Below are 19,450 nucleotides of genomic sequence, written 5' to 3'. Positions count from 1 at the left end.
TGCCTGAAATTACTTTCATTTTACTCTGAGTTAAGAATTCTAGGTGTCATTATAGGTTTACGTTTTGGAGATAACGGTTCCACATACACACACATACAGAGCCCAACTCGAATGTCATGGTCTGCATAGGGCAATCTGGAAGCTGCATTTGGACTTGCCCGATGTTTCACAGTGGCTGCATCCCTCAGTTTTGGGTGCATCAGTGCAACGAACGTCGAAAAAAGACCAACTTGTGTCAGGCCTACTATTAAAAGGAGGCTTCCTTCAATGATAGCACTGCGGTTTGTTTTAAAACTTCAAAAGAAGCTGCTACGAGCGCAAACACAACATTGGGATTTGCTTCTTTGATCTGTATCTGGTGAACCTTGAGTGACGCTTGGTGACGGTGGAAAACCACGCCCACCCCAGAAGTGCAGGCTCATAAGTGATGCGCCTTCACCCTTGTGGCGGTAAGCCCGCGAGGCGAAAAGGGCGCGATCGAACTGTTGAGCTGTTGGGCGTGGGGGCGTAGGTTTTACACCTGGAAAGTTCTTCCACCCTGATCGTACACCCCATTCCTTGTGGATAAAAATAACCAGCTAAACACTAGGAACAATCTCCGAAGTGAGTGAGTTTTTCAAATTTAACTTCATCCGGTTGTGAGGCGGTCAGAAGCAACACTATCATACCAAAATCCCAACTCACTCAAGAAGTGTCATCTCACAGGGCGGGGGTGTGGGGGAGGAAGAGACAGACTCTGGCGGCTCCTCGAGCTGTCGCCGTTCCTCGCCCTGTTAAAACAAGGTGTATGCTGTTTGGCTGGCTGTGGCTGAGCTCCGGACCTTTTCTGCGAGAACGAGGACGTTTTGCTGTGGTACGACGGTCTTGCCTGAATTGACTTGAATGATTTGATTGACAGCACGGACTGCTAAGTGCTATGTGCTTCTGCCTCTGCCTCTGTTACGAGCAGTCAACTTGGACTATGAGGGGATCTTATCAATGCTAATCTAACAGCATTTTCCTCTGTTTGTAAGTCCCGCCCTCATTTATTCGAACCATGTACCGTGGGGTCAACGCACATAGCGCGAACGCATGCCAAGTTGCATACCAAGGTGTATGCTGTTTGGCTGTTCGGCTGCTCGCTGTGAGCTCCCACATTATAATTTTAGTGGGCGAGCAATCTGCCCTATTATCTAGGGTGGTTAAACAAACGCTCTGGTTTTAAAATTCTTTTTGATACGACCCTTTAACACGTGAAAGGAACACACAAGCCCACATACGCCCGTTCATATCCAACAGACTCTACACGATGAAAACGGGTATGCCATCCAATATGGTGGTTTCCCGGGTGTGTGTAACATTGAAATCTACCCCTCTTAAGCCTTCTCCAATTATTGCCAACCGAAAGAAACTCACTCGTCTAAATTCATTCTTGTTGGACAAGAAATCAATGGCCGATGATACGTGCGATAATCGTGACTTTTATTGGCCTCTTGATGCTGTTTCAGGAGTTTCTGCAGTGGCAGAGATCGTTGGTCACTCCCGGCCCGCGAGCCTTCCAAACCCGCAGATAAATACTCATAACAATTCAATAACTGATACGCAACTTTTGTCTGGGTTCGTCGGCCGGGGGTGATCCTCTGCTGCCTACTGTTGATTTGACCAGCCAGCCTTTAACGGACCGTGAAAACCATAAGGTATGTGCTGAGGAAAATTTGAATATTTCCGTTTTGAATGATGAAGGTCTTAAAAAGATTGCTCCTGATGTGTGTGATGCGGAATCTGTGTGTGATGTGGAATTTGTGTGTGACGTTGATAAGGAGTTAAATCAATCTCCTATTAGAGTCCCAAAATGTTTTTCACCGCCCAATTGCGCAGATCAAAGAGAACATTCATCCAATCATTCCCGCAGTCTATTCGAGCCAGCAAATCAAACGATTACTAATCTCTCCGTGTTTTACATCCATCGCACCCCAAGACGGCCCAGCATATCTCCTCACCCTATAATAATCCGAATGAGGTAGCTGGGGGCACCCAAGAGCTGTCGCCATTGTTGCAGATTACCCGGACTGCGATTAGCACCTCGGTCTCATTGCTACTAAAGTTCTTTGAAAGCATAGAAGAAAAAATCAGCCGTCAATCTAAACAGATTGATGGCATGATGGTATGGATGAAGAGTATTGAGATTAAAAGAAAAGAAAAGCAAGACCTGAGGGAAGAAACTTCTCCTGCCGTTAGTGATAATTTATGTAAAGTAACATCATCTGATCCCTTTGCTGTTATTGGGAGTGTTTTACCTACTTTTCCCTTAGTCATCAGGCCTGTTATTCTTTCTGACACATCTTGCTTGGACAGATCTATTGTTCATATTCCTGACTCTAGTTCAGTTTTTGTAAAGAATCAAGAGGCAGCAATGAGTTGTACAAGAGTTTCCCCCGCAAGCTCGATGGTGAACTCTGACGTTCAACAACCTATTATTACTCTGCCTCCTGAACTGAATAAATCAGTAGATAAGTCACCAGTATTGACCTACAACATGTTCCACTTTAAATCTGTTAGGAAATCGAAAGGCAGGCCTAATAAGCTGACAAAGAACAATATCCCCAAAGAAATTACCCAAATTTTAAAAAATGGGGTACAAAATGTTGTTGGACATGTGCTAGCGAGAGGCAATGCTGGAGCACTGCCTCCGGCATCTAAAAAACCGTGTAGACTTGCGAAAAGAAAGAACTTAAATTGTTGTTGTTAGAGAACGGGTCTCCAGAGTATGCACCACTTAATGCATTAATTACAGCATTAGCAGGAGGCGATCTACCCTAAAAACTCAAAAAGGTTGAATCAAAAATGACCTTAGGCCGATTGCCTGTAGTGGACAGTCACAATGAAAATAATTCTGAGGAAATAATCAGTGCACACCCTGTAGAAGTTACAACTGTGGCAAGTCAAGATACAACAAGCAGTACCCTGCCAGCTGTAACTAAAATACAAGAACCCATCCGTGTATCGGATATAACTAAAAGTTTTCTACTACAGATCAGAGAGATAATACACTCTACTTGTAGAGATATAATGGTCTCCAAAAACTAGATTGTTAACAGGGATGAAGGTGCGAGTCAAACGCACAGTACACAAAGAGGTGACCATCATGCGCAAAATGACAAACACAACCAGCATAGTAATGTTACAAATGTGGTCTCCAATAGTAAATCAATCAGTGCTGATGTCAAAGGAAAATCCCTGAAGAAAATGTCTCAAGCTGCGCACTGCTTCATATTGAAGTGTTGTGCGGCCCCTTTCCCTCTGTATGATCTGAATGGAGCCTCAATCCTGGCAGTTTTTGAAGACGCCTCAAGTCTGCAAGACATAAACACCAATGACATAGCTCAGGTAGAATTTCTCAATGACCGGGACTTATCCATAGTGAGAATATGGATTTCGTCTAATGTAGTTAGAAATGTTATTTGGAAAGCAAAGTTAGAGCTATTTGCTTTGGGATTTCTTTTGGCACAAGATCCATTAGCTGTTAAGGAGGTACCAGAGAGTGAGCCCCCTGGAACTCAAAATGTAGGATCAAGTGTCAACAGATCCAAGGGCTACGAATCGCAGTTATCTTGTGCCTTTCGTGATGGCCCAATCCATCATCCTCCTACTAACCTGTAACTACCGAGTAAAAACAGCAATAAAACACTGAGGTTAGTCAGTGGGAACACTTGCAGATCTTCGCATTTAACTGAATCCACCTCCAATATCTTATCGCAATTCCAGATACTTGCTTTTCAAGAGACTTGGTTGGTTACAACACCTGTTTGGAATAGATATGAGATTAATTTACATCCGGCAAAAACCAATGCAAAGGGCAGAGCGTCCTCAGGTCTAATGGTGGCAGTGGATCATTAGGAGGGCCTACAGATAGTCCCATGGTTGACACCCAACCATAATACGCAATTGGTCAGAATTACATTTTGTAAGTACAACATACCGTTATTCAACGTATACTGTAATCCTGTTGCCAATGCTGATAGTGTTTTTTTGGTGACCTAGAATCACTTCTAGACATTGTAGTTCAGACGCCAGATATTACTAATGTAATACTGGTTGGTGACCTAAATTTGCATCTTCTTGGGTTAAATAATGTAAAACTTAAGAGAAATACTGAGATTGCTGAACTGTGGCTAACCCTAATGAATGATCAACAGCTGGTAATGCTAAATGGTGCCTTCACGAAGGATATTCCACCTAGAAGCAGCACCTGGCGTAGGAACAAGAGTGAGTCCATTATAGACTATATATTTACGGATAGGGTAACATTCAGCCACATCAAACGTCTAGTGATCACAACCTATTAGCTATAAAATGGTTTGTTGATCCTATTGATTCTTGCCCTGGTGTGAAAGTATACAATCATCTCATCAGCATTAACAACGCTGGCAACCGTTTTAAGTGGAATGAAGCAATGTTAGATAATCTGTTACAGAATAGGTGTAGAGATGAACAATACACTAAAACTCTCCAAATCTATCAAGTTTCAACCTGCAAGTTCCCATATAGGGTGCCCAAAAACAAACACAATTTTGATGTTGAGGTCTCCTTTGATCATTGAAATGCAAATATAGAAAGTGGTTACGCATGTATAGGAGTACATTATATCAACATGATGGCAAAGATATGCTGAGAGCCATTCGAAGCAAAAATACATCTGATACATGGGGGGTCATTACGAGATTGGAGGTAATGGAAAAACGATGCGGTAAGGGATTACCGGCACCGCATACCGCTCCGGACTATTCTGACTCAACAACCCGGTATTAGTGCCACCGCTGATACCATGCTCCCCCGTACCGGCATGCGCGCGGGCACGCGGCCCTTCGGTCCGGCAATACCAGGATGGTGCTAACAGGAGGACATCACAAGTAATGTGGACATGCAAATACCAGCATCATGAAGGCGGTAATAAGGGATACTGGGATGCCGGCAATACCAGCATCGCGAACCACCTGCAAACAGCAATGTGCAGTGTTCCCAACTGCTACAGGTGCACACAATCAGCACAGGTGGAGGCAATGGAGTCTGGCCCAGCACAAAAGGAGCACACCCACACACCACACCTCGTTCCACACCAAAATGATTCCACTTGTAGTAGCAATACTGGGACTGGAAGACATGCTTGCATTGCTACAACAACAACAAAAACAGGCACCACAGAGGAGACACAGGAGGAGAAGGAGGGTGAGACAGGCCCAGCAATCCCCACCAGTGCAGCCAGTGGTAGCACGTAGGCAGCCCCCAATCCCTCACATCAGAGCCAGTTCATTCAACCTAACCCCTGAGCAGATCCACACCCTGTACCGTCTGGACCGGGACACCATCACCACCATTGTGGACATGATACACAATGACATTGTCAGCCTGATTGAAATACGCACCGCCATCCCCCCTCTACTGAAGGTAGTTTCTGTGCTCCACTGCCTGGCAAAGGGCACCTACCAGCACACAGTGGGGCACATGCAAGGCATATCACAACCGTTATTTTCTCGCATGCTGAACCAAGTGCTGGATGCCTTCCTGAAGCACTCAAGGAACTACATAACCCTACCATGGACTGCCCAGGAGATATGACATGAAAGTTGGCTTCCATGCACTGGCAGACATGCCAAATTGTATTGGTGCACTTGACTGTACTCATGTAGAATTGGTGGTCCCGCATGCCACGGAGGCAGTGTACCGCAATCGTAAGCTATATCACTCCATCAATGTACAGATGGTATGTGACTCCAGCAAGATCATCACACATTGTTGTGACCGATTTCCCGGATCAACTCATGACTCAATGGTCCTGCGGAACTCCACGCTATAAGGAGCGACATGCAGGACGACGTGCCTGGCTGCTTGGTAAGTCGCATGACAGTAACATGGCAGTGTAATGGGGGGAGAGATGCACCCACCACCATGGTGCCATTGTTGTGGAGACAGCACAAAGTCCACATCGCAAAACACTGTGCCCCAAAGCATCACTAACTGAAATGACTACCAATCCCCATAGCAATGATGGAAGCTGCACACCAATAACAGCAGACCTAATTTACAACCAGCCCACATCCCACAACATGTCCACCATCCATCATCAGACCACACCCTCCGTAACACAATCTAGCAACATGCTGTCAGGATGCACAATGTAAATGTCTGCAGCAATTCACAACACAGGACAAGCATCCATGAGAGTGCACAAATCAATTTCACCAAGGTTATACACTGCTTGTCACAGGGCCACCAGCACAGTAGTGCTGCATGTCAGCATGGAAATGATAAGCGCTGAATGACAAATAATAATGAGACTTCTGGCAATGCTGCTAGTAACAAGATTATACTAATCACTACACATCACATAATGACAACAAACACAGCGGAATACATCCACAGTGCATGCAGAACATCAAGGGAGTGTACACCCTGTATCAACTGGAAGACGCAACCCACACCATAAGACCATGGCACAGGATACATTGTCTCGAGTTAAAATGTGTGCTTCCAACCCGGGACATGTGCATGTGAACAACAGAAATCTGCAGGCATGATTGATAAGTACAGGTGTCCATCAGGAATTGACTTACACATACTGTTTTTTTGCACCCATGCAGGTGACAGTGGCTATCCCTTCAAGACATGGCTCCTCACCCATGTCCGGAACCCGCAGAACAGGCACGAAGAGGACTACAATCGTTCCCATACCGTGTGGTCATCGAGCAGACATTTGGCCTGTTGAAGGCACGATTTCGCTGTTTTAGCCGGTCAGGTGGGGCAATCCTCGACAGGCATGAGAAGGTGGCCAAGATCATCATGGCATGTGTCATGCTGCACAACATATGCATCCAATGGAATGTGCCTCTTCCCCCTGACATTGAACAGCAACCACTAGGTGATGATGAAGAAGATGTGGTTGTACATCATCGCGGTGGCGATGCACAGGAGGGACATGCTGTGCGCCAGTCAGTGATTGACCAATACTTCTTAGAGACATGGGAGCTGAGGGTGCCATGAATGTGGGACTGAGGGCACTGGGTGTGGGAGTACATCGACACTATGCACTGTAAACCAATAAATGACATATACACAATAAGGAATGTGCAGGCTAGTATTTTTTCAGGTACACACCAGGTGTATTTAACAGTAAGAAGTAAGAAGTGCTCATACCGTCCACCTCACACACACCCACCCCCTGCCCCAAAACTCCCCCACACACCCTCTCCCCCCATAACTACCTCACACACCCTCTCCCCCTCCCACTCTCCCCACAACTCCCCCACACACCCTCTACCACCCCCCACAACTCCCCCACACACCCTCTCCCCCTCCCCCCACAACTCCCCCATACACCCTCTCTCCTCACCCTCTCCCCCCACAACTCCCCCACATATGGTGTACAATCGAATTCTTCTGGTGTCTGCATCAATTGCCATATTCAGGCTACCCCTGCTACTTTTGGCCACTTCCCGCCTCTGGTGGCGGCATGTCTGAGCAGCGCAAAGTGCGCGCATACCTGCTCAGGGGGCTGGTCTGTGTAGAGCTCGAAGAGGAGCTCGTGCCCACTTGCTCCAGTCTCGGGGCAGGACGCTGTGCCTCCAAGGCATCCGCAATTCGGCTAAGGACCTACCTCACTGCAGACAACTCCTCGCAGATGCGAGTTGTGCTCGCCTCAATGGCCACTTTCATGGCCGCTGTGTTGTCCCGGCCTTCCTGCCTTGTCAGGACACCATCAGCTATGAACTTTCTGACTAGCCCTGTCAGCTCCTCCTGGCGCTGCTCCATCAGTGGCATTCGCTGCTCCCCATCCCAGACACCAGTGGAGGTGGATGCTGCAAGGGCCCCAATTCATGAGGGTCCTCTGTGGCGCTCCAGCTCCCTGGCCCTGGCTCCCCTCCAGACTGCTCCTGTGTGCTGCCATTGGGGTTGCTGATTGGGGTGATCTGGGATGATGCAGGGGGGCTGGGTGTGCTAGGTAGGTCTGATGACACATCCTCCACAGGGACACACACCTGGCATTGGCTCTGTACCTTGTTGTCACTCTGGGGTGCCGTGGCAGCTGCCTCCCCGACAGAGCTGTTGGCAGCAGACAGGGCCCCATCGGCCACTGGCTCCTTTGCAGTGAATACAGCTGTTGTAGGCACTGTTGCTGTGGCAGTGGCCCTTAGCCGCCCCAGTGACTTTGCATCCTGTGGTGCCTTCTCCTTCTGTGGCAGATGTGCCTTGCCTGGGCCTTTTCACGTAGAAGGCCTGTTGCTATCTTCCCTGCCCCTGGCCTTCTTTCTGGTAGTCGTTGTCTGCGCCGCAGAGTCCCGGGCCTCGCTGTCTGGATCTGAGCCTGTGGGGGACCGAGAGAGGGACGGCATCAGTGATGGTTCTACATGCATCATGTATACATTGGTATTGTTGCGGTTCTACACATTTGAGGGGATTCAGTATTGGAGTTGTGACATTCAGGTTGCTTGCTATATGAGGGGATCATACAGGTATACGTCAGGTTCACACTTGTATGAGGTGGTGTATGCTGTGTGACATGCCTTTCTGTTGTGGACTGCATGCAGTGTGACACATGCCGTTTCCATGTTTGTGGGGTGTGTCTCAGGTATGGCATTGTCATGCTGCATGCTTGTGGATGTGTCAGTGCTGAGTACGGAATCTAGGCAGGGATGTGTCCATGTGTGTGTAATGAGCCATGCATTGCCTCATTGCACGGTCACATTGGTGGACTATCATCATACTTTGCATTACAGTGTTTTCTTAGGACACTCACCTCCATCTGTCAATGACGTGGCTCCATGTTCCATTTCGCCCACACCTTCGATCGACTCAATGGCGATTGTGCTGGCGCAGGTTTCTTCCCAGCAGCTGAGTTTTTAGAGCCACCGTCAGTAGCCAAGCCCTGGCTCCGGTTGGCCGACAAGATATTGCGCACTCTGAGGCGCAGGTCGTCCCAACGTTTTCGGACGTCCTTTACTGTGCGGGGGTCCAACCGCGCTCACTTTCTGGGCTACTACCTCCCAAATCTCTTTTTTTTTAGCTGTTCTGCTCTTTTCAGGTGATTTGCAAAGACCACCTCTGCATGTTCAGCCAGAGTGTCAGCAAGCATTGTCAGTTCATCCTCCGAGAACCGCTCCTTCCGCTGCCAGGATGCCCCTTTCTTAACTGCCTTTGGCATGATGCTGGATGAGTAGAAGATGTTCTTGTGTCGGATTGAGGCTCCAGGTCCTGTGTATCGAGGATGGAAATGGATTGTGTTTTTCAAGATGCCCGCCGTGCCATTTTCCATTCTGGTGCGATGACGCTACTTCCGGTTCCGCTATTAGCAGTGGCCGCTAATAGCAGTGGCCGCTAATGCCGAACCCGTTGATGCTGGGCCCGTTATTTAGAGGTGCACAGCGGCAGAAGGGCTGTCTGTGCTTTCCATGATGCAGATAAGGTTTTTTTTAGGACTTTTGCGGAAAGCCGGTACTGTCAAGACCGCCATGCCGCTATGCGCATGCACGCATACTCGTAATCAGCCGCTGTTAGCGGCATCATTGCTACAAGGACACAGTATTTCCTCCATGCCGGTAAAAACAGTTTTTTACTGCAAATCTCGTAATGACCTCCATGGACTTTACTAAACAATGCCATTGCTCCAAAACAATTGTCAATACAGATGAATGGAGTAACAGAGTTTCAATGGCGAGAATATTTCTTAAGGATGTATGCACTACCGGAAGGACAGATAATGAGCAAAGATAATCCCAAGCATAGTTACAGAAATGTGCAAATAACCACAGAAGATATTCTATTCTTTATAAACAAATCTAGCAGTTTGCGGACTCCAGGCCCGGATGGGTTGAGCAATTGGGTCTTCAAGCAACATCCACAGAAATGGACTCAAATTCTCTACAACCTTTTCCAACAAATTACTAAGTCCAACTGTATTCCTGAGTCATGGATAAGCTCTGTGGTCGTTCCAATATTCAAGAGGGGCCCTTCAAACTACAGGCTGATCGCCCTTCTTGATGCACCGGGCAAGCTCTTCTCTCGATTCATTCTGAGGGAATTTAATGCGTGGTCCGAAAAACATTCAATGTGACCCGTTTCAAACAGGGTTCATAGCGGGAATGGGCATGTCCATTAATTTACTTACCATTAAGGCCCTTGTCTCTCATCATCTTCCATTGAATCAGTCACTTTACATGATTTTTGTTGACCTTAAGGCAGCGTTCGACTCTGTTTCCAGAGAACTTCTAATTGAGAAGTTGAATGAGGCTGAATGTCCTATGCATTTGGTACAATTAATTAGAGACCTGCATACAAACACCAAAATGCAGGTCAGATTAGTTCTACAGGGTACACTGACCGCAGATATTGAGACGCAAAGGGGGGTGAGGCAGGGATGTATCCTTGCCTCTGCCCTCTTCAATTTCTTTATCTCTGATGATGGAGACTCTTTTGTGGACATCTTGGCTGATACGCCCAAGTTGACTGCTAGATCAATATCTGCCATTCTGTATGCGGATTATCTTTTTTTAATTTCGAAATCACCACAGGGTTTGCAGAGAATGTTGGATGCACTGTCTAGATATGTAAAGGAGAAGTATTTGACCATCAATTTGATAAAAACCAAAGTCTTAACTTGTCACAAGAACAACTACAAATGTAAAAAGAAATATCAGTGGACATTGCAGGGCGAAGTTCTGGAACAGGTACATCATTATATATATCTGGATGTAACTGTAGAGGACAAAGCAGATGATAAAGCCCACTATGTTTCAGGCTATAATAATTGATGGCAAATATGGGAAGTTCTCCCTTCTGTTTATGTTTACATACTTTTTGCAGAAAACAGCACCCATAATTTTGTATGGTGCCGAAACAAAAACTGAAACTATGTGGAATAAACTGGAATTCAGATTCTGGAAAACGTGTTCTTAAACTGTCGGGATGTGTCACAGGTGTAATGATTAGACACGAACTGGGACTTATCTCACTATATGCACGTTATATTTGGCTGGTCATTGCACTCCTTAGGAAGTGCCTTTTGGCGATTGATTCAACTCTGCTTGTAGGTACTTTGGCACGACATATGTTTCGATCTCATGATCTGTTTGTCAGGAGATGGCGACTGACCGCCACTCGTGCTCTAACTGATGCTAATATATCACTTGACACTGTGTTGCTCAATCCCACCAAAGCAAAGACTTTATTATTTCAATTAGATTGGATCCAGACTAGACATAAATGCATGAAGTATCAAGATTTTTATAACCTACCTTCTACACTTAAGAAATATAGTCAACCGGAAACATATTTGGAGTGCTCCCTGTCTGTTCAGCCTAGAGCCGACTTCATGCGCTTACGCTTCAACTTGTGGCCTACCAAGCAAATACAACATAGGCGAAAAACAATGGTATTTAGTACTCCTACTTGTCGATTTTGCAACATCACAGGTGAAATAGAGACTTTGAAACACTTAATAACAACATGTAAAAATCTAAGTAACCAACGTACACAGTGGGCCTCATTCCGGGTTTGAAGCTAACCATGGAGTAATTAGCTCCATGGTTGCCTCCGAAACCGTCGCAAATCCGGCATGGTGAATGGAGTAACTACCGGTCCATTCCAGGGTTGGAGGGACCGGTAATTCCCCATTCACCTTTTGCCCTTTCCCATTCCCATTTCTGCCCCATAGGGCTCAATGGCAATGGGGAAGGAGGTAATTATGGCACTGTAAATTACGGTACCATAATTACCTCCGAGGTACCTTTGCGGGTCCCGTACTTAACTCCTGCTAAAAGCAGGAGGTAAGGAAGGACCCGCAAAGGGATCTCGGAATACGGAGGTAAGGGATTACCGGCATGGGCACCCTTACCGGTGCCAGTAATCCCTTACCTCAAACCTCGTAATGACCCCCAGTTTCTTGGAAGATCTTTAATGATGTATAGAGAATAATCAACTGATCATATGTGGGAAATGATATTCTCAGGACTTTTGGTATCTCTTAGAATTGGCACTATTAATTTCCTGTGAGCTCTAAAACTTGATGATTTGCATATGAACTAGTAAAATGAAATCATATCTAATTGCTGAATCATTTACTGATGGAAGCCGACTGCTACTCGTTTTATTGCTAATGGTCTTTAATGATCAGATTGTTTTATCTTTCTTTATTATTCTCTGTCCTATTCTTACTTCTAAATGCTTTGATGTATAGAAAGATGTTTTATTGTAGTAAGTTTTTTTTTCTTTTTCCTTTTGCTGGCTTACCTTTTAATTATCATCCAAGTTTTGACCATTCCTTCTTTCTTGCTCTTAACCTTGTTGCAACTCTAAGAATGTATTTAATTTTGTTACTTAATATATGTGATAAATGAAATTGTAGAAGTTGAATAATTCAGCTAAAAACAATAAAAAAAGAATGTAAAAAAATGATAGCACTGCAGCCGCAGGTGAATTAGTAAACATCTTTATTTCAGGTTCAGGTAACAAGTAATCAGGATTGCAGGTATCAGGGAAGTACATTAGGTAAAAGGGACATAGAGACATCCACTACCCACTCTCACAGACAACTCACTTCCAACTGACAACCAAAGAACACTCAAGGGAATCACTCACTGAACATTCCAAACTAAGGTTCCAGAGCTCACAGACACAACTCTACACAATTACCCTCCATAGTCCACCCATGTGGGACCAACAACGGGACAACAAACTCCCACGTAGGGTACCAGCCCCCAGTCACTCCAAACTCCTACTCAATGCCACACAGAACACACTAAACCATCTTCTACCATCGCAACAGAATTTGATGGTACATAACGCTCACTAAGTATCCAACAATCGCAGCACCCAAGAAACGAGCACTGGAGACTCCGATAAGAACACATTGAAAACCCCCAAGGAAACCAAAGTGCAAGTGAAACACCCACACAGAGGGTACTGGGTGTCCAAAGTGCAAGTGAAACCCCCCAAACGCCCCAGAGGGTGCCAGGTGTCCATCCCTACACAGTATACGCACAGCACAAAACACTGGTGGTAATAACCAACTTCTTGGCCAATAAACTGTGACCTGGGTGTCCAACATCCCTAAACCACAACAACAAGGACTATGACTTTACACATTCTGGGGTGACCAACACCTCTACAAATTACTAAACAGTGCGGTGTCCAACACCACCAGAACCATGGGTGTCCAACACACTTGGATCAGCAACATAGGTAGGCCAGTGCCCCATCCGACTGGCACTATGCACATTGCATTTAGAAAGTTTCAACTGCAAATGCCAACAAATGCACACGCTACACACCCCACATCAATACGTTCCGTTCCCACGCCACCTAGGAAACAACTAAAGGGTGACAAACACTGCAACTCCTACTTCTGGGTGTCCAACTCCCACCTACCACATGAGTGTCTGACACTTCCCTAACTCAAATGACACGGGTCCACCCAACCCCACAACATGATGGGTGTCCGACATCGCTGAACCAGTATGTAGGTATGCCAGAGCCCCCAGCGGCTGGCACTAATCTACCACAAGAAATTGATTTGCACTGGGTATGCACACCCATGTAGCAAGTTACTTAGGATGTCTAGGGCAGACATGATGTTTATCAAAACTCGAGGTGCAGGGGAGAGTAATGCTACGCTGGCACAAGGTAGATAATAAACAGTAAGGAAGAAAAGAGTCATAGGGGTTAGGGAACCCTGCGTCCCCTGCACACCACCATACTAGAAACAGTCAAAATGTAAACAAGCTATGCAAAATATGTTCAAGATAAAACCTCAGAGGAAAACGTTTTGAAAAACACGGAAATATTTGAATTGGCAAATAAATTGGTGTCAATATTTACGCATTTCAGGATTCACCCTCTCTCAGGGGCAACAATGATATCATTATTCAAGAACTTTTTTGTCTTCCTGATCTACAAAGTAAACAGGACATTTTTAGAAAAAATTGATCTTGTAAGTATCTCGAACTACAAACATCATGAATCATAAAATACATTATTTCCACCTCCTCCTCTGGTCAGGAGTCCTTATTCACTTGGATTATGTTGCAAGCAGGAGCTGACTGTCTATTGGGTTCTTTATATAGAAGCAAGTCTGTTCTCAATTAGTTGTATATAGCAGAGTGTTAAGTTCACACTGTTGAGAAAGAGATGTACAGGTTTGCCAGAATTAAGATAGGAACTACAAATTGCATCTAAACCTGCATATGTCTAATGTCTATTCAAACAAAATTCAGAAATAACTTAAGGGCAACCTTACATTTTATGTCAATGGTCAATGGTGAAGTGGTACACTAGGGTCAAGCCCAACCAGGTATTGCGTCTAGTCTGCCTGATCAATTCTATAAATCCACAGCCCAAATGACAGGAAATTGGGCGTTCAAGGTCTAGCGACATAGTAAAATAAATGTTAAAGCCTCCAGCATTTGGAATCATAAGGTGTGAAGGCGTACCTCCTTTCTTATGTGTCAATGGCTCACAGGGGTAGAGCTGGCAACAGAATCACAACAACCCAATCTGCAGATTTTCATAAGGGTTTGGGATTTAGACTGTAAGCAAAACAAGGACTAATACGTATTGGGAAATATATCTTACACGGCTACCTCTTGGCATTGACCAAAATGGCTGTGTATTTATTTAACTTGCTTTGTGACCTCGTCACACTTCCTCAGATGGTACTACTCTACCACAATACAATTAACACTAGTTACCTCAACCTATCTGGTGGTTTGCTAGGCCACCAGATAAGCCTACCGCACAAAACAAACAACATGCACCCTCACCACCCAGCACGCAGTAAATGAAGCAAAGACAGTGTTAGGCAGAATTATATGCAGTACCCTTTGGCAATACTACACAAAATTAGGACTACAAGTGGCAGCACAAATTCACCTTTGGTACAAGCCTGTACTACACAGTAAAGTGGTAGCAATGGCTGAGCAGCCAGACTTATATCAAGAGCAAGTGAGTAGTATCAAATAGTTACACAAAGGACAGCAGTTACTATGATTCAAGCAAACACTGACTCAAGGTTTCCAAGTAAAAGAATATACATGTATTTACTCTTTAGTTGTATAATATTTCACTAAAGTAAAGCAGTTCAGAAATCACACTCTTAATACACCACGCCACTCCCAATAGTTTTGGGAGCAAAATTGCACTCTGTTAATTAAAAAGGGAGGGAAAGACAAAATTAGGTAGGAAGGGAGCAGTATCAACAGGTAAGTAAGCAGGGCAATCTATAAAGAGTGATGGAATCAAGTCAAATAGGCTTAGGACCAAAGTCAATAGGACAAAAGTATTTTGCTCAAGATCACACAGTTCAGGGTAGTTCGCCGTTAAGACTTTGCCAAGAGTCCACAGCGAAGTTGGTCGGCAGAAAAGTTAGCTTAAAGAGGAGAGAAGGACAAGCCCTCGGATTGGCAAAAGGTTTCACACCCTTCCACCACGGCTGGACGAAACGAACAACCGGATGTTGAACAGTACCTTAAATGGAGAAGAAGCTGTAGCTGCAGTGGACGTTCCTGGTAGTTCCAGCAGGCTCACGGTTCCTGAAGCGACTGTCGGACTGACACCAAGTAGGAAGACTGGAGGGTCCTGCACTACCCAGGGAAGAAACCAGCAGCAGATCAAAGCAACGACTATGAGGTGCTCTCCTTAAAACCCAATCAAGGTCCGACCTTCCTGACTATCCGGCCCACCATAGCTCTGTACATTTAATTCGACCAGAAGAGGGGGTCCTGGCTTGGAGTTTGGGTGAACTGGTTGGTCCCACCAGCTCAAGGGAAGAAGATTCTTGGAAGATCCTCTCTGTCGTTGGAGTCTGAAGATTCGGACCTGCAGCAGGGCTTCACTGGGTGGTTCAGTCGTGGTCGGGATCCTCTTCTGTCAGCTCCTCTTCGGTTCTCTCATTCCAGTGGTGACTCTGCTCTTCCAGACCCAGAGACCTGCCTTTTATGCAGTTTTCCCCCATTCACTCAGCATGGCTGTCAATCACACAGCAGGGTGGCTGTCCTGGCGGGGACAGTCACCCAGCCAAGCAAACAGGAGTGCGACTTGGGTTACCAAGGGAATCCATGGCAGGGGTCCTAAAACCCCTCCCTCATATCCTGCCTACCCAGACTTTCAGGCGCCTAAAGGAGGGCTTCTGTGCGGAAGCCCGCGAAAAGACGGTGAACAAAGGAACCAAACCCGGTTTGGCGCATAGAGACACACACGAGAAAGACTTTTCCAAAAAGAAATGGCGACTAAACCCAGCCGGGACAATATTAAAAACAATATGGTCAAGCGGGTTTAGGTTCGAGGCTACCGAGATAGCCTAAAACAATATCATGGTTATTTAAGATAACCGCGGTAGGAAAAATTTGGTAGTTACTACTGTCACCTGCCAAGTCTTAATGAAAAGGGAGCAAAACAAGGCTCCAAGGGAAACAGACAAAAATGGATAAGTATTAACTCTTTCCAGTACTCCATTTAAGATGGTGTGTACTGGGTCTGTGGGTTTAAAAGAGACTGGTAAAGTTAATGGCAGCTTTACATGTTTTGGGGCACAGTAGTCAGCCCCAGAAAATGGAGTCTGAGTTGGGAAGTCTAAAAGACAACCCTGTGTCACTGCACTGAGGCTACTGTGTAACACTTAGTAAAAAGATGATGCCTGTGAAGTAGGTGAGGCTCCACAGTCCATGAACACAAAAATGTTAACACACACAGCAAAACACATGTAAGAGTGGGAATAAAAGGCTCACACTCTTACCAGGTGAAAAAATAAATCCTAGAAATCCAGCAAAGCTGCTGAGGGACTCACTAGGTAAGGGAAATTAGCCATACTTGAGAATTCTTCCTAACAGACAGCAACAGAGTAATTGAAGAACCTGTCCTTAACAAGACCATGCCATAGCTTTAAGTCTGCAATGCTGTTGGTTCCAATTGAGGCAAAAGTTAACATAACATATAAAACACCATATGTCCACCCCTACTACAGAGGCCACGACATGCACCAATTACACTAGTTACATGCTTAGTCACTCTGCATTGTGCACATATTAACAGTCCTTGTTAAATCCAAAGCAGGCTTCACACCACAGCTAAGATCTGGCCAAACCCCAACAGAACTGAAGAAGGATCTCACTGAGCCTAATGATTCCCTTGGCTCACACGGCAGATGCTTGAAGAGGCTTAAAAGGCCCGGGTCCAAATAATGCAGGACCCACACATGACTGTTACCTGGAACCTGGTCCGTTCCACAGACCACACAAAACCCAGAAGATTGTAACCCACCTCCTGTATCATGGTGCAAGTCATAATGATCGGTACACAATCCCAAATCTATACCTCTGGGATTCGAACCCCTCAGCAGGTTGCTCCTCTCTAGGACACACAACACATTTGGGTTCTGGGTGAACCTCATCACTGCACACCTCTGAAAAACGTAGCCAATACTGCATCTCCAGTTACAACAGCGTCGACAACCAGCCTCATCTCTACTTGTGCCCTGCTCCCAGCACTTGTGTCAATACCTCCTTTCTTTCTGCTCATGTGGCACCGGAGTGAGTCAGGATCAACCATTCATTGCGGAGGATATTAATGCCATGCGTGATACCCGGCCATCAGTTGTGAAGATGGCTGTCAGACCCACTGAAGAAACAACACAACTTCACCCTGACCATGGAAGCCGAATGGAAGTCAAACCTCCACCCTAGGTTGGCACAGGTGCCTGGTTTTAAGAATGACAGGTCACCACATGGCAGCCAGTGGGGCAGTGGTGGGGGGGTTTAGAGGGAAGTTGTGGATAAGGAGGTGGGAATGAGGGAAACTGGAAAGTGGTTTAGGAAAGATGAATGGATAGGTAGGAGGAAATAGGGAAACACGTGACATATGTAATCACAATAGTTTATGATTACTCAGTACTCTGCTGCCCGTATAACCAGAATGCCCTTCCTTAATGAAGAGTTCATGTTCCTAATACCTCCTGGCCTCCTGTCTTAACATAATCATGCCTTCACTGCCTTGTTTCTACGCAGATGGTTGCCAGATGATGCACAAGCACATGTACGCACATATAATGATGTCCGTGAGGACTAGGAAGCAAGCAGCACTATACATTGGACAAACAGGAAGAATGGCATAGTAAAGTATAGCGAATAAAGTAGCAGAATGCAACAGAATTCAGGCCCTTGTCTGACTCGGCACCCCCCCCCCCTATGCACTAGGTAGGGACCGTTTCTTTTAAAATTGTACCCGTAACTACCAGCTTATTTTTTGTCTTTGCCCACACAGTTCTGCCTTTGCCCCACGCAGTTTTGCAATGGTGTACTTATTTTTCGCTTGGGGCCCCATCCACGGTGCCCAAGGCATAGTAGAACCAGTATTGAAGGTAGTAGCAGGAATGGCTCCCAGCCTGCTGAGATCTCGTGCCTCTTCTGGAAGCGAGTGCGGCGAGTATCGGTCTCCGCATTCCCAATCAGCAGACCGGCACGCAACGTGCACCTTAGGCCCGCTGCCACCTTTTACTGCTGCTCACCACCATGCGCCATTCGCCACCAACTTGGCATCCACACCTACCCGCACCGCAGCCCGTTCCTGCTTAGTTCTGAAAATCACCAGCAAGCAGCACGGGTCTGAATAGGCCGTAATGGCAGCCTCCCTACCATGTATCTGGGCACGTGGTTGCCGACTACCCTAATGGAAAGTGTAGTTTCCCCTCCAATGGCAGGCTCCTGCTGCCTAACACCACCAGAGCCTATGAGCTCTGACATCATGACTCCTGCCACAATGCAGCAAACCAGCACCCCAATTCCTAGCCATCACATTAATGAGGACTGGGAGGGCTGCTCCCGACGTAAGTAATGAACAATAGACAACTGCAGACCCAAGGGTGGATACAGGCAAACTTCAGAGTGGACTTTTGACACAAACTCACATAGGGATGATACATACTCTCTGACTGAGTTTCAGAGTGGACTTATGACAACAACCCACACAGGGATGAGACACACGCTCTGTCTCCTCGACTAAGTAATGAACAATAGACAACTTTCCCATAAGAAATGAAAAGCAATGTTGTTACATGAAGTAGATCACCATTTGTTGAGAATAACTCAGGTTTAACTGATTAAGTGTTGTTCTTTCAATATATGACCTATTCTTTATTTTAGAACTGTTTGTATTCCTTACCTATGTTGTAATGTATGTTTAGTACAACTGTAGAACTGTTTAAATGCACACAGGTTTTGACACTTTCCTCTATGAAAGTGTGTTTGAACTCTTTTTTTTTCTCCCTTTCCCTTTTTTAATACATCGCCTCTACTTCGGTTGTGCACTTCTTTTTTGAATATTTGTCTACAAGTTAAATAAACTAACATTTATGTCTAAAAATTGTATTTGTTCCAAAATCTATAGCAGTGAGAGAATAAACCACTGACCAATATTGTGTATACTCAAATTCTTT

The sequence above is a fragment of the Ambystoma mexicanum genome, chromosome 10 (assembly GCF_040938575.1).
Source record: "Ambystoma mexicanum isolate Mex_15411 chromosome 10, UKY_AmexF1_1, whole genome shotgun sequence".
In the NCBI taxonomy this organism is placed as follows: domain Eukaryota; kingdom Metazoa; phylum Chordata; class Amphibia; order Caudata; family Ambystomatidae; genus Ambystoma; species Ambystoma mexicanum.
The sequence above is the reverse complement of the archived record's forward strand: the minus strand, read 5'-3'. Positions refer to the sequence as shown.